General features: G+C 41.3%; 1 long non-coding RNA gene across 4 annotated transcripts in view; it reads right to left on the bottom strand.

Moving 5' to 3' along the window:
- Positions 1–12,274, bottom strand: part of LOC140696433 (uncharacterized) — a 260,788-nt gene that overhangs the window by 135,493 nt on the left and 113,021 nt on the right. For all 4 annotated transcript variants that reach the window (XR_012072763.1, XR_012072764.1, XR_012072765.1 and 1 more), the window contains one exon: positions 10,357–10,465. This is a non-coding gene — a long non-coding RNA (uncharacterized lncRNA). The remainder of the gene's footprint in view (positions 1–10,356; positions 10,466–12,274) is intronic.

Here is a 12,274-nt window from a genome sequence, read left to right as displayed (position 1 = left end):
GGGTTCAAACCCCAATACCTCCTCCAAATGTAAATAAATAAACCCAATTACCCCCCATAAAAAAAGAGAAAAAAAAAGAAAAAATAAATAAATAGACAAAACGATCCCAGTGTTTAAAAAAAAAAAGAACATCAGTCTGATCTTTTGAAGTCCTGCATCAGATTTTATGAATCTTATTCCCATGTAAGGAACTGAGAAGCTGTAGTCAAGATCATATAAGGAGGATGCTAACTTAGTGGGCATTTTCAGTGCCTGGAGCAGCCTCAGACTCAAGCTAGGTAGGTGACCAGGGGAGGGAGAACAGTGAATGGTTTGAAAGTGTTATTTGTAAAACATACAAACAAAAAGACTCTACAGCAAGAAGGAAGAGCTTTTTTTTTTTTTTTGGTGGATAGCCTTGTTGGTGGCAGTGTAATATTTCTAATTTCTATGATGACTGAGATTGACCATTTCCTTCCACTCTGTCAGTTCCCACTGATTTTTGCTGACCTCTCTTTCCAACATAGACCCTGTGGTTCACTCATTCACCTTCTTTCTTGCTGACTCCAACTTGCTAAAACTGCAAATCAACATCAAGCAAAGTGGCTGCTCCCTCCTACAGGACCCTGGGCTGTGGGAGGCATCACACGAACATTCAGTGGCAGACCACAGGAAGTGCCAGGCTTTTTCTCTCTGTCCGGCTTTCAGTGCTGCCCATTCAAACCCATGAGCTGGCTCTCTTTCCCTACAGGCGCTACTCCCCACTTATTCTCAGGAAATTACGTCATTCCTTCACAGCCAAAAGAGACAACGTCATTTTAACTCCTTTCTTTGCCAACAACAAGAAACTTTTCTGTCCTTAACTTCCTATCTTATCTTCACATCTCAGGAGAATGTTCTTTTTTGTTAAAGTGCAGATTCTGGTTGAATAAATCTGGGGTCTGGGGTGGGGCCAGAAATTCCTCATTCCTCACAAGCTCCTGGGATGATCTGCTGCTGCCCTGAGATCATGGCACTTTGATGAACAACTCCCAGAACTCATCCCTGCCAAAGCCCCTGGAACTTCCTCTTCTCCAGACCTGCCATCTTCCCTTCACTAGGGCCTCTTTCCTCTCAGCATATAGAGAAGCATGTCTCTTAATGGTTAAAAAAATTTTTTTTAAATTAAAAGATAAAACAACACAGAAGTTCCTGAATTAATAAATTCCAGTACAATAAGTTCTCTCTCAACATTTAGCCCTACATTTCATCTTCATTTCAAAATGAGTTCTCTTGTATGTGTAGTTTACATATTTCTGTCCACATACCACTTTTAAACCCACTGAAAGTCCAGCTTCATCTCCACAATGACACAGAAATGCCTTTGCCAAGGCCATGCAAAGAATACCAAATTCCATGGATATGTTTAAAGCTTATCTTATGCAACATCCAGCAGCATTTGACTCCTTATTGAAACCCTCTTCTCCACTAACTTCTGTCATATCATCTTACTGCCATCTCTATCATCACTCATTCACGGACTCATTCCCAGGGTACCATTCCTCTACTCTCAGTGTAAATGGTAGTTCCCTGGAGTTCCACCAGTGATTATCTTCCCATTGTTTATTCTCTCTCTTCCTAAGAAGCCACTTTCATGTATTCAGTCACCATCTATATCCTGAAGAGTTCTAAATTAACTGATGCTTCCAGTTCAAGTATCTCCCTTTGAGATCTTGTCTTACCCTAAACATGCCACTTGTTATAAGCCAAGGACATTTAAAACTCAGTATGTCTAAAAAAAAAACAAAACAAAACAAAACCAAAAAACAAAATCAGTATGACTAGATGTGAACTCTAGATCTTCCATCTAAACTTGCCTTTCCTCTGTTTCTTCTTTCCATGGAAGATACCAGCTGCTAGCCAGTACTTAAGCAGGAAACACAGACATCATTTTATCTCCCTTTCTCTTCCGCATTACTTACAGGCACATTCTATCACCTCTACTCCCTTTGATATCACTCCAGTTTATCCCCTTTTCTCCATCCCCACTACCACTGGTTCAATATGGACTTTCTCCATTCCTTTTCTGGAATGGTTACTGCTTTTGCCTCCACCAGGCTGGGTACCTTCCAACCCCACACCCTACACAGCAGCAGGAGCAATCTGGCTAAATCAAAATATGGTTATACCAACTCTACCATTTAAAAGTCCTCCAGCATCCCTGCAGTGCTAAACAGTCAAGTCCATTCTACTCAGTACAGCTTACAAGGGCTTCCAGAACCTGGCCACTGCCCTTACTTCTCTTCCAGCTTCAGTTCCCTAGTCTTCTCCTGGGACCCTACACTCTAGTGGTATAGAATCCCTTCCATTTTTCCAATGAGCCATAACCCCTTCTTTGCTTACACCACTAACTTCTCCACTTCCTACTACCATCTTGATCCTTTATCAGAACTGTTCCTGTTCACCCCACATGATCCACTCAGTCTTCACATCTTCCATGAAGCCTTCTTCTTCCTTAGTTTTAATGGGGTTCCCTAGTACATTCTCCTATAAAATCCCCTCTCTAACTTTGTACTTGCCTCACTTCTGCTTGACGATAAGCCTCTTGGGACCTGGGGATATGTCTCGTTATGACTGTATCTGCAGGGATTTGCACAGCCTCTGGCACATAGGAAGGTTTCAATAAGTGCTTTTGAATAAATGAATAAAGTATCCTTAATAATTGACTTCCTTCCATTGGCATTTCTTAGGAAAGCAGCAGACTCGGGGCCCTTTTGAGACAATGGTGGGATTTGCACCTAAAATGGGCCACCCTGATCTCTCTTCTCTCCACCGTCCCCACCTCTAAATTAAGAGAAAATCATTTGCCCTGGCAAGAATAAAATCAAGATTTCTAGACTCCCGGGGGTGGCAGGCTCTAGTCTATAATTGTACCTTATTTATTTGCTCATCAGCACATGAAACTATTTTCCTATTTTCAGAGAGCTCAATAAGTTTGTCAGTAATATTTTTACCACCTGATGCCTCAATCATCTTCCTACCTGGAAATAAATGTTAGTGTCAAAAGTCCATTTACGTTTATGATAAAAGGCCAGGGTCCCAATGCAAGATCTAAAAGACCATACAAAACATACCGGAGACAAAATAACCCTCTGAGTGTCTCAGCCCCTCAGCGATGCAGAGAGTTCCCGTTAAAGTTCACTTCTGGAGGCTGGTTATTCTGCAGCACTTCAGGCTTGGGCTAAACTGATTGCTTTTCTGGCTTAAATTGCATCACAGACCTCAAGGAGAAGAATAGGAACATTTGGCAAATTTACAGCCTTTACACAAAATTGCCTTAACTTGAGGGAATTCCCTTAATTTTGCTGCTTCTTATTTTTCTTCTTTTTTAAAGAACTGTCCCATTTCACAGGAATTCAAAACATGGAGTGTCACACACAGGATCTGCTTCAAGCTAAAGTTCTCAAAACAACAACATGATTTTGATGTAAATTCCTTATGGATTTGGGTACCATAGCCAAAGTATAGAAGAGAAGCTGGAATAACAGAGCTCAGATAATTGCATTTATTTTCAATTAACACTCCAATTCTGTCCGCAAAACTGGCACACTCTGATCTTGGACCAAGAATCCCTATCCAGAGGACTTCCAGTCAATACAAAATAGTCTAGTGATTTCCAAAGTGGCTCTACTTCCCTTGTTTTCCAGTTTGACTCCTCAGTCTACAATTTCAACCACTCCCTTGTTAGTATTTCCCATTCCTTTACTCCCATCATCTCATGCCTGACAAAACCCGAAAGCTGAGGAACAGCTAACACTGAATGCAGAGCGTACACCACCTACTAAGTATCCTCAGTACCTCATGTGTATTAAATTACTTAATAATCCCAACTATCCTATCAGGTGTGCACTCTTCCTGTTCCCAGTTCCCAGATGAGGAAATGGAGACAGAGTAAGGGATTCATCCAAGGTCACGTGGCTATTCAATGATGGCCGCCTGCCTGGGGCACACATCCACAATATCGCCGAGCTCCAACGAGAAGATCACACAAGCCATCAGACGGGTACCACAGCAAACTGTAGTCAGCATCCTCACCTGGACCCTCACCCTGTTCAATGCTTTCACTGCGTTTCCCCAAGCTGCTGTCTTCTTCACTGTCTCCAATGACTGCCTCCACCCTCTTTTTTCCTTATCTTTGTACCCCTCCTACTTTCCAGAGAAAACAGAAATGATCAGACAGCAACTCCTTCGGCCTCCTACTGCCTATTACAGTGGAAGAGGTTCCCCATTTCCCATCTAAGGACACAGAATCCCATGCCCTTTTGCTTTCTAAGGGACTCTGTTCTACCAAGTATCTCCCCAACCTCCCTTTTTATGTTCAACTTCCCTCTTCCTCCCCACTGCATTCTTTCCCACCAGCATTTAAACATATTTCTTTTCTTATCTTAATATCCTGCCTCAACCCTGGCCTCATATAGCTACTGACTGGGCTTTCTTTATGTCTATATTCCCTTACCACCCACCCTTCACAGCTTTCTGACTTTTGCCTTCACTACTCTGCAGAAAGTGTTCTTGTGAGTCATCAATAGACCTGTCTCAGCCCATATCCCATTTGCCATCTCAGCTGCATTTAACACTGCTGTCCCACTGCTCCCACCAGAAATGCTTCCTTTTCTTTGATTTTTCGGATGCCGTGCACTGCTCATTTTTTTCTCCTTTCGCTTTGGAGACTTCCTTTTAGTCACCATCGTTGACTCTGCCGTCTGCCATCCTAGGCCCTCTTTCTTCTTGCACTACACCAAAAGCTTCTAGGGATGCCTTGTCACCTCCCCTGGCTCCAGTTACCATTCATTTGCCAGGGACACCCACCTCTCTCTGCCCAGCTCAGTCAATTCCATTCTGCTACTCTTCGCCACTTAGATGGCGCATGTGTGCATAAATACAAAGTTTCTAACATAACCTCATTCTCTTTCCCCCAGATCCTGCTCCCTCATCTGTATCTTGTATCCTTACTTAAATCAGGAACTTGAGAAGCATCTTCTACTTTATTCCATACATTTGCTCTACCACCACATCATGTTGACTGATCTTCTAAATACTGCTCACGTCCACTCACTTCTCTTCATTCCCATGGCACCACCCAAGTCCAGCCCACACTTTCCTTTGCCTGGACTAATGTAAGAATTGATGAAATTGGTCTACATTCTGCAACAAGGTTTTCACTCTGTTCCAACTCATTATTTACATTGAAGCCAGCATAATCTAGTTAAGAAGTAAACCTGGTGATGTCATAGTTTCAATTGCCCTTTAGATGCAATCCAAAACCCAAAATGGAGTTTTTAAAAACACTAAGAACTGGCTCCTACTTATTTCATTACTTTTATCTTTGGTCCCCCCTTCCACCAGCTCTCTACTCTGCAGTATCTCAAATGCTTCCTTGGGAGCCAAGCTTTTATTGCACTTAGAAGATGGTCATATGCAGCTCCTTTGACCCCTCACCTATCACCTCCTCAAGCACCCTTCTCTGACTTCTAGACTAAATTAAATCCTCTTAGCATGTGGGCTATTTATTTATTACAGATTTTATCCTGTTGTTATTTATATTCAATATCTACTTCTGCTATACCCATACCAGAAGGAAATATGCCTACCTAGTCAGCATTATATTTCTAGACTAGAAATATTTCTAGACTAGGCTCACTATACAGTTTGTGGACTATTTATTTTTACTAATTTTGTCATAATTTCTGTGTCACAGTTATTAGCTATCTACAGGCATTGTTAGATGAGCATTAAAGAAAATGTCACTTTGTTACTTAATTTATCCATGGCATGTCCAATAATACATTACCATGAAAATCACAGAAATGTCAGTAGGGCATCTTTGGTCATATGATCCACTAATGAAATAATCTGCCTATCACTTTTTTTTCCCCAGTTGCAAGACATTTTGTGCCTTTGAACACAGAAAATGAAAATGGATAGTTTTCTGCTTCATCTCCATTATGAAATGTGTTGTGTGGATCATGTTGTGTGGTGATGCCAACTTTGTTGACAAGCATATGTCCCATGCCCCTCTCTCCAAGTAAGAATGTAACTTCCATTCTAGTGTGTTCACTCAAGCGTTTTAAGGAAATGAAAATAGGTTTGCAATTTTTCATCAATGAAATAGGCAGTTTTAAAGATGATACTAAATTTGCGGTCAGAGGTAGAAAGTTTGTTGGTTCAAGAAATTCTATTTTTTATATGAACATTAGATACAGCTGAGTAATACAATCTTTTCTAACCTGTTTCTATCCCAAAGATAAATATATATTATTTTCTTTCCAGTGATAACAACTTGTTTTTGGAAAGTGAGGTCATTAAAGTGTCCAAAATTGTTTCAATTGCGAAGTTTCACACATGACTCTTTGATTCTCAAAGCTATCATATGGGTAAAAATCACACTTATCAAAGAAACACAATAATGACAGCTCAGTGGCTGATGCTGAAACCTGAAAGTAATTGAACCATTTAACCACCGTTTTCTTGCTCAGAATTTCTCCTCAGGAATGACCCATTGCTAAAAGCCTGTGTAGCATGCTGAATGCATGGCCGTTTGGATAAACTCTGTCTACTTTGAGACATCTTCCAAAACTCAGACTAATGACACTCTCTTCCTGGTTCCCAATGGTACGGTTTTTATCCAAGCTCTGCCTTATCCTAAAGCAATGTTTCTTAAATTTTAGCATGCATCAGAATCATCTAGAATGTTTATTAAAACATAGGAACACAGATCCTTGGGCCCCTACCCAGAGTTTCTGATCAGTAGGTGTCTAGTGGGGCTGGAGAATTTGCATTTCAAGGATGTTCCCAGTGATAATAACGTAGTTGATCACGAACCCAGGCTTAAAAGCCTGGCCACTCCTAACACCTCTTCATCTCTTTGTAATTTCTATTGGACAGTATTAGCTTGAAGGAATACCACATGAGCCACACCCTGAATTTTATAGTCTCTAAATTTAGTTTCAAATTTAAGTACATTTTCTAAAATTATATTTCAAAATTCATCACATTAGAAAAGTAAAAAGATAAAATTCATTTTAACAATACATTTTATTTAACCCAATATATCCAAAATATTTTCTCCCAACACATACTTGATATGAAAATATTGAGTGATTTTACTCTTTTTCTCTTATGCTCAAAGAGAACATCTCATTTTGGACTAGTCTCCTCTCAAGTGCTCCATAGGCACACATATGACTAGTGGCTGCTATAATGGACAGATTCAAGGGAACTGGGGAATTGAAGGGCTCTGTGTGGTCTGTCCACTTCTATGATTTTTCACTAGGTTTTCGCAGTTTTAAGATGTGTCTGATTGTCAGATGCACTATCAATTTAGTAACAGGCTTTTAGGGAAAAAAAAAAGAACAATTACATCATTAAATATACTTGTTAGTTCTAAAATGGATGCCAGTATAAGAATTCCCTATTTTTATACATAGAACCAAATATAAATATATCATGATGCACTTGTATTTCTCCTACCGCTTTGTCCTATCCCCATCCCCTCCGCCATCAGCAAGATAATCCACGTAAACCACCTAGTATTTGTGCATCTTTATTTTTCCTCCATCTTGTATAATCCTTTACAAACACATACACAGACATTTGTCTATATTTGTTTTATTAAAATAGCATTTAATACCCACTTCTCTGCATAATTCCTTTCTTACTCAATAATAACTCATAAAAACCTCTGCAAGTCAGCCAAAGGCTATAATTCATTATTTTCAATGGCTATGAAAGAATCTATGGAGTGGGGCACCATAATTCATTCAACACTTCTGTTATTGGTTGGCATTTACACCTTATCCTGTTTTTCTTTAAGTACTAAGAAAAATGGTGTAATAAAAACAAAACTTTAGATAGAGAGACAGAGAGACCAACTGATCAATCAGTAGACACCTATCATTGCCTATTCTCTTTTTTAATTAGGTTGCAATCTCTTTTAGACTTTAGTTTAGACATTCACCATATCTGGGCTCTTTCTTTCCAACAACGAAACCAGTTATCAATAGCAGTCCGAGCAAACCATTTTCAATCCATTTCCTAATGAATTCTTACACAGCCAATAACTGGTTCAGACTAATGCATCTCCCTTTAACCCTCACGAATCATGTTCTTCCTGTTCAGGTGTTTCCTTCATCTGTCTGGTTCCTGATAAACAGTAAACAAGCCTGGGTGGAAACCCACGTAAGAATGACTCTTACTACTGCACATCCACTCACTTTGCAAAAAATATTCTTTGACATTAACAAGATTAACTTCTTCACTGATATTTTAAAATTAAAAAAAGAAAAATTAGACTGGGAATCAAAGGGCCTGGAATCCATTACCCACCCAAATTAGCATAGATTGTAACGCAAGTAATAATGACAGTCGGAATGATAAATCACAACATTTATTGTTAGTTCATGATAGGCACTGTTTGAAGGACTTTGCATATGTTAATTCACTTGCTTCTTCAAAACTGCCGAAAGGTGGATACTCTTATTGTTTTAATATTATTCCCACTTTATGGCTGAGGACACTGAGATCATACGTCTAGTAAATGGCAGAAGGATTGAAACACAGACAGTGTGACTCCAAAGTCCTATCTCCTCACCTAGAAAAAAAGCACTTCACCTGGGAAGTAAATATGTAGCAAATCACCTCATCTCCTCTCTCTGAACCTCAGTGCCCTCAGCTGTAAAATGGGTAGAGGAATACCAGCTCTTCCTACCATTAGGATTGCTCAGAAGAAATCTGAAAGTGATTTGAAAAACCATCGTAAGCTCTAACAAGGGGAGGTCGACTTGTTTCGGCGTGGAAGATTTGGCTAAGATGATTTCATCGTTTGAAGCGAAAACTAAGCAAATAGTGTTTTAGATGACAGCAAACCAAGCCATTTTCTGACCACACACATCCCTGTGAAGGTGAGACTGGACCTACAGGGCCAGCTAACATAGACCGTGAACTATGCCGGATTCTCACCACCTGCTGATTGGCCTGAAGTTAGAAAGAGCAGCCAGCCTCTACCTCTATTGTGCACGCTGACCGCATCCTTCCTCTCTCGGCTCCCATCTTTGCATTTTGCTTAATTGGAGCACCACGCTGTAAATCTTACATACTTAAGGGCCCAGAAACTCTCTGGAGCCCTCACACTGAAATTTGTGTGGGAGCTCAGCAAGACTGAATTTTCAAATAAAATGATTCACAGGCACCTGTAGGCCAGCCTCTGAGAAAACAATCCTTCCTGCTTCTTGCCACCTTAATCTGAGGACGCTTTGCGTTCTTAGGCTTAATAAAATGGCTGGAAAGTAAGGTAGGAATGAGGAACTAAATGTGGGTTGAGAGCGGCACCCCAGTCTCCAGTCTGGAAACTCCCTCCCGCAACTGGAATCTCGTCACTGCTCTCCCTTAAAAAAGGCCATTGGTGGAATGTGTTCCTGGGGAGGTTTCATCCACTTCGTCCAATTTTAACTGCAATCAGCTCTAATTACTGGTCTTCAGAAACATTTCGCCAAGATTTTAATAGTCGCAAATGGGTTTACCTGATCAGAAAGCCTATTTGCTTTTCCGGAGCTTAGTAACAACTATGAGAATTCATGAAGCCGAGAATTAAAATCAGTTAAAAGGATGAATAGAATCCAATCCAATTCAACCCCAGACTGATGCCCACAAGCCTACTATTTGCTGAAACCATGATTTAGATGCCCTGCCAAATACATATAGGATGTTTATGACCTGCCACAATAGGAATCTGCCTCATTTATGCAGCAGGAAGACCGTTTACAGCCAATTTCTAAACGACACCAAGCATCAATAATAAATTTTCAAATCAAGGCCAGAAATGACAATACTCAAAAAAGGACTATTAAGCAATATGAAGTTGTGGTCGGAAGGAGGATTTTCAGGGACGCCATACCAATTTATAATCCAGAAGCCTCTATAAAATGGTCATGACCAGCCTGGGTTTCCTAGTCTCTGGGAAGGAGGAGGCTTGGCTATAAAAAGGATCTGGGTCAACAAACAGCAAGAACAGGGCATCTCCTAGTGAGACATCTCAGTGTCAGCCTGGCGGCCTTCCCAGCTGATGGCTAGAACCACACTCTTTCTCAGCCATACCTGCTTCTTGGGAGCAGTTCCTGCTGTGCGCTTAGGGAGAAGAGGCTGAGTAACGCTGCTGGAGGGGCTCCGTTCTCGGCCCCACACAGAGTTTGTAGCCAGACCTTCCCCTTCCCAATCACCTCTTTACCTACACATATGCACACACGCAAAAACAGCAATTTAAACATCCTCGCCTTTCCCTCTAATCCACAGCATCCCAGGTGCAATTAAAACCTGGAGGAAATGAAAAGTAGTCCTACTTACAGGCCAACTGACTCCCGGGGTGGAAGCACGGAAGACTTGTTCTGTGTCCCAGTCACTCACTCACCAGCTGTGGGCCTTTGAGGAAGACTTCTGTGTCTCGTTGTCTCACCTGAAAAACACAGAAAATGGTACATCATGTGAGGAAGAGATCAGGTCTTAAAAAGAACTCCAAAAGTGCTGGCTGAGTTCAGTGTTGTCAACCGGATCTGCTCCTGCCCTGGGCTTCCTACAAGAGAAAGCTGGGGAGTCAGGAACGGGGGCTGTGCGATTTTGACTGATGTTCAGAGTAAGTAACAGCACACACACTAAAAGAGATTCTACCCAAGGAAAGTGGTCAGAGTAGGAGGGCTGAAATTGAAGCTACCCATTGTTCAGTTCCCTGCCTTTCCTCAGGTCCTTTCGTCTCCCTGGGCTTCACTTTCCTCACTTGTACAGTGGGATTCATGATAATACCTTTCAGTGTTATGGTGAATATGAAATGAGAAAAAATATATGAACATGTTCTGAAAAAATTCTGTTCTAAAGGATGCTCCCTCCCTAGGTCTAGGCCCTCAGCTATGCTGTCTTGTTTCTTTACTTTATAGCATGGAATGACTTGAAACACCTTATTTTTCTGCTTTTTTGTCTGACTCACTCCACTAGAATGTCAACTCCCCAAAGGCAGAAACTCTGTCTGATTAATAGCTGTGTCATCTGGCTTGGCGTGGTCTTGTTCTGAATGAATGTTTATTTTGTTACCTGATCACCAGACAAGCATACTTGCAGTCAGCCCTAGAAAATTTCTGAAGCAGACGAAGTTTGTCCTCGCTGACTCCTCTTCCCCATCCACCCTAGCCTCAGAAATGGACAACCGTCTCCTTCCTATGACTGGGGAATCCTCTGTGTATGAAGAATCCTCATCTCTCCCTAGAGAAGCTAAATGCCAGGTACCCATGGTCCAGCCTCCCTTGCAGCTAGGGTGCTGGAACTTGACTAGGCTCTGTCCTCAGGCTCACCTGCTGCACACTTTCAACTGAAAGCTAGTGATTTCAAGAAGGACTACACAACCTCCATCCTGCCAAGACTAGGCAGAGAGCCAGCTCCACTGATGGTCCCCACAGTAGTATCCAAGGTCCTGGGCTGGTACTGAAGGAGTAAGCTGCTATAACTGCACCCAAGATGTATCATCACTTGGTCAGATCCGTGGCATGATTTTGGCCCTTGCTCCTAATTCTATTACCTCCAAGCTTGATTCTTTTGGCTATTCTGGATATTCTCTAGATACAACTTTCTTTAATTAGTGCTTTTTCATTTAAATTATCAAAGACTGGTTTGTTGCTTGGCTGACAGGATCCTCCAATTCCCCAATCTCCATCAGACTGAGTGTGATCCTGGTCTGCTAAGGGACCCTGACTAAGCTATCCTCCTAGAAATTACCTGCTCCCCCTCCCCAGCCCTTTTCCTTCTTCTCTCAGATCAAATTGCACATTTCCTAGTGCCTTTTCCCTTAGGACCTTACATTCTATAAGGGATGATCTGATCAGTTAATTCAAGCCAATGTGTTCATTGCTGATGCTAATTTACTATCACCTCAACAATTTAGCAGATATTTTTTAAGCTTCAGAGCAAAGGAGAAAGGAATGTGCTTTTACCATCACACAGTGTCAGGGCCTGTGAGAATTCTACTCTTTGTCTGCAGTCTCAAAGGTCCTACATCCATCAACACATATCACGTATAGTCCAATGATAGGTGCACTGTGGGACAATCATATAGTGACATTGGTGCTATTTATGGACTCAGTCTTTACCTCATGATCATAAACATGCATGCACATACACAGACGTTTGCATGCACACAGACACACAACCCTACCTACCTTTTCTCCTGGAAAGATTAACTAAGACAAATTCCTGGCATGAAGTCCTTAAAAAATTATCA

This window comes from Vicugna pacos, chromosome 5 (genome assembly GCF_048564905.1).
Source record: "Vicugna pacos chromosome 5, VicPac4, whole genome shotgun sequence".
Classification (NCBI taxonomy): Eukaryota; Metazoa; Chordata; class Mammalia; order Artiodactyla; family Camelidae; genus Vicugna; species Vicugna pacos.
Note: the sequence above shows the minus strand (reverse complement) of the source record. Positions and strands in the feature narration are given on the sequence as shown.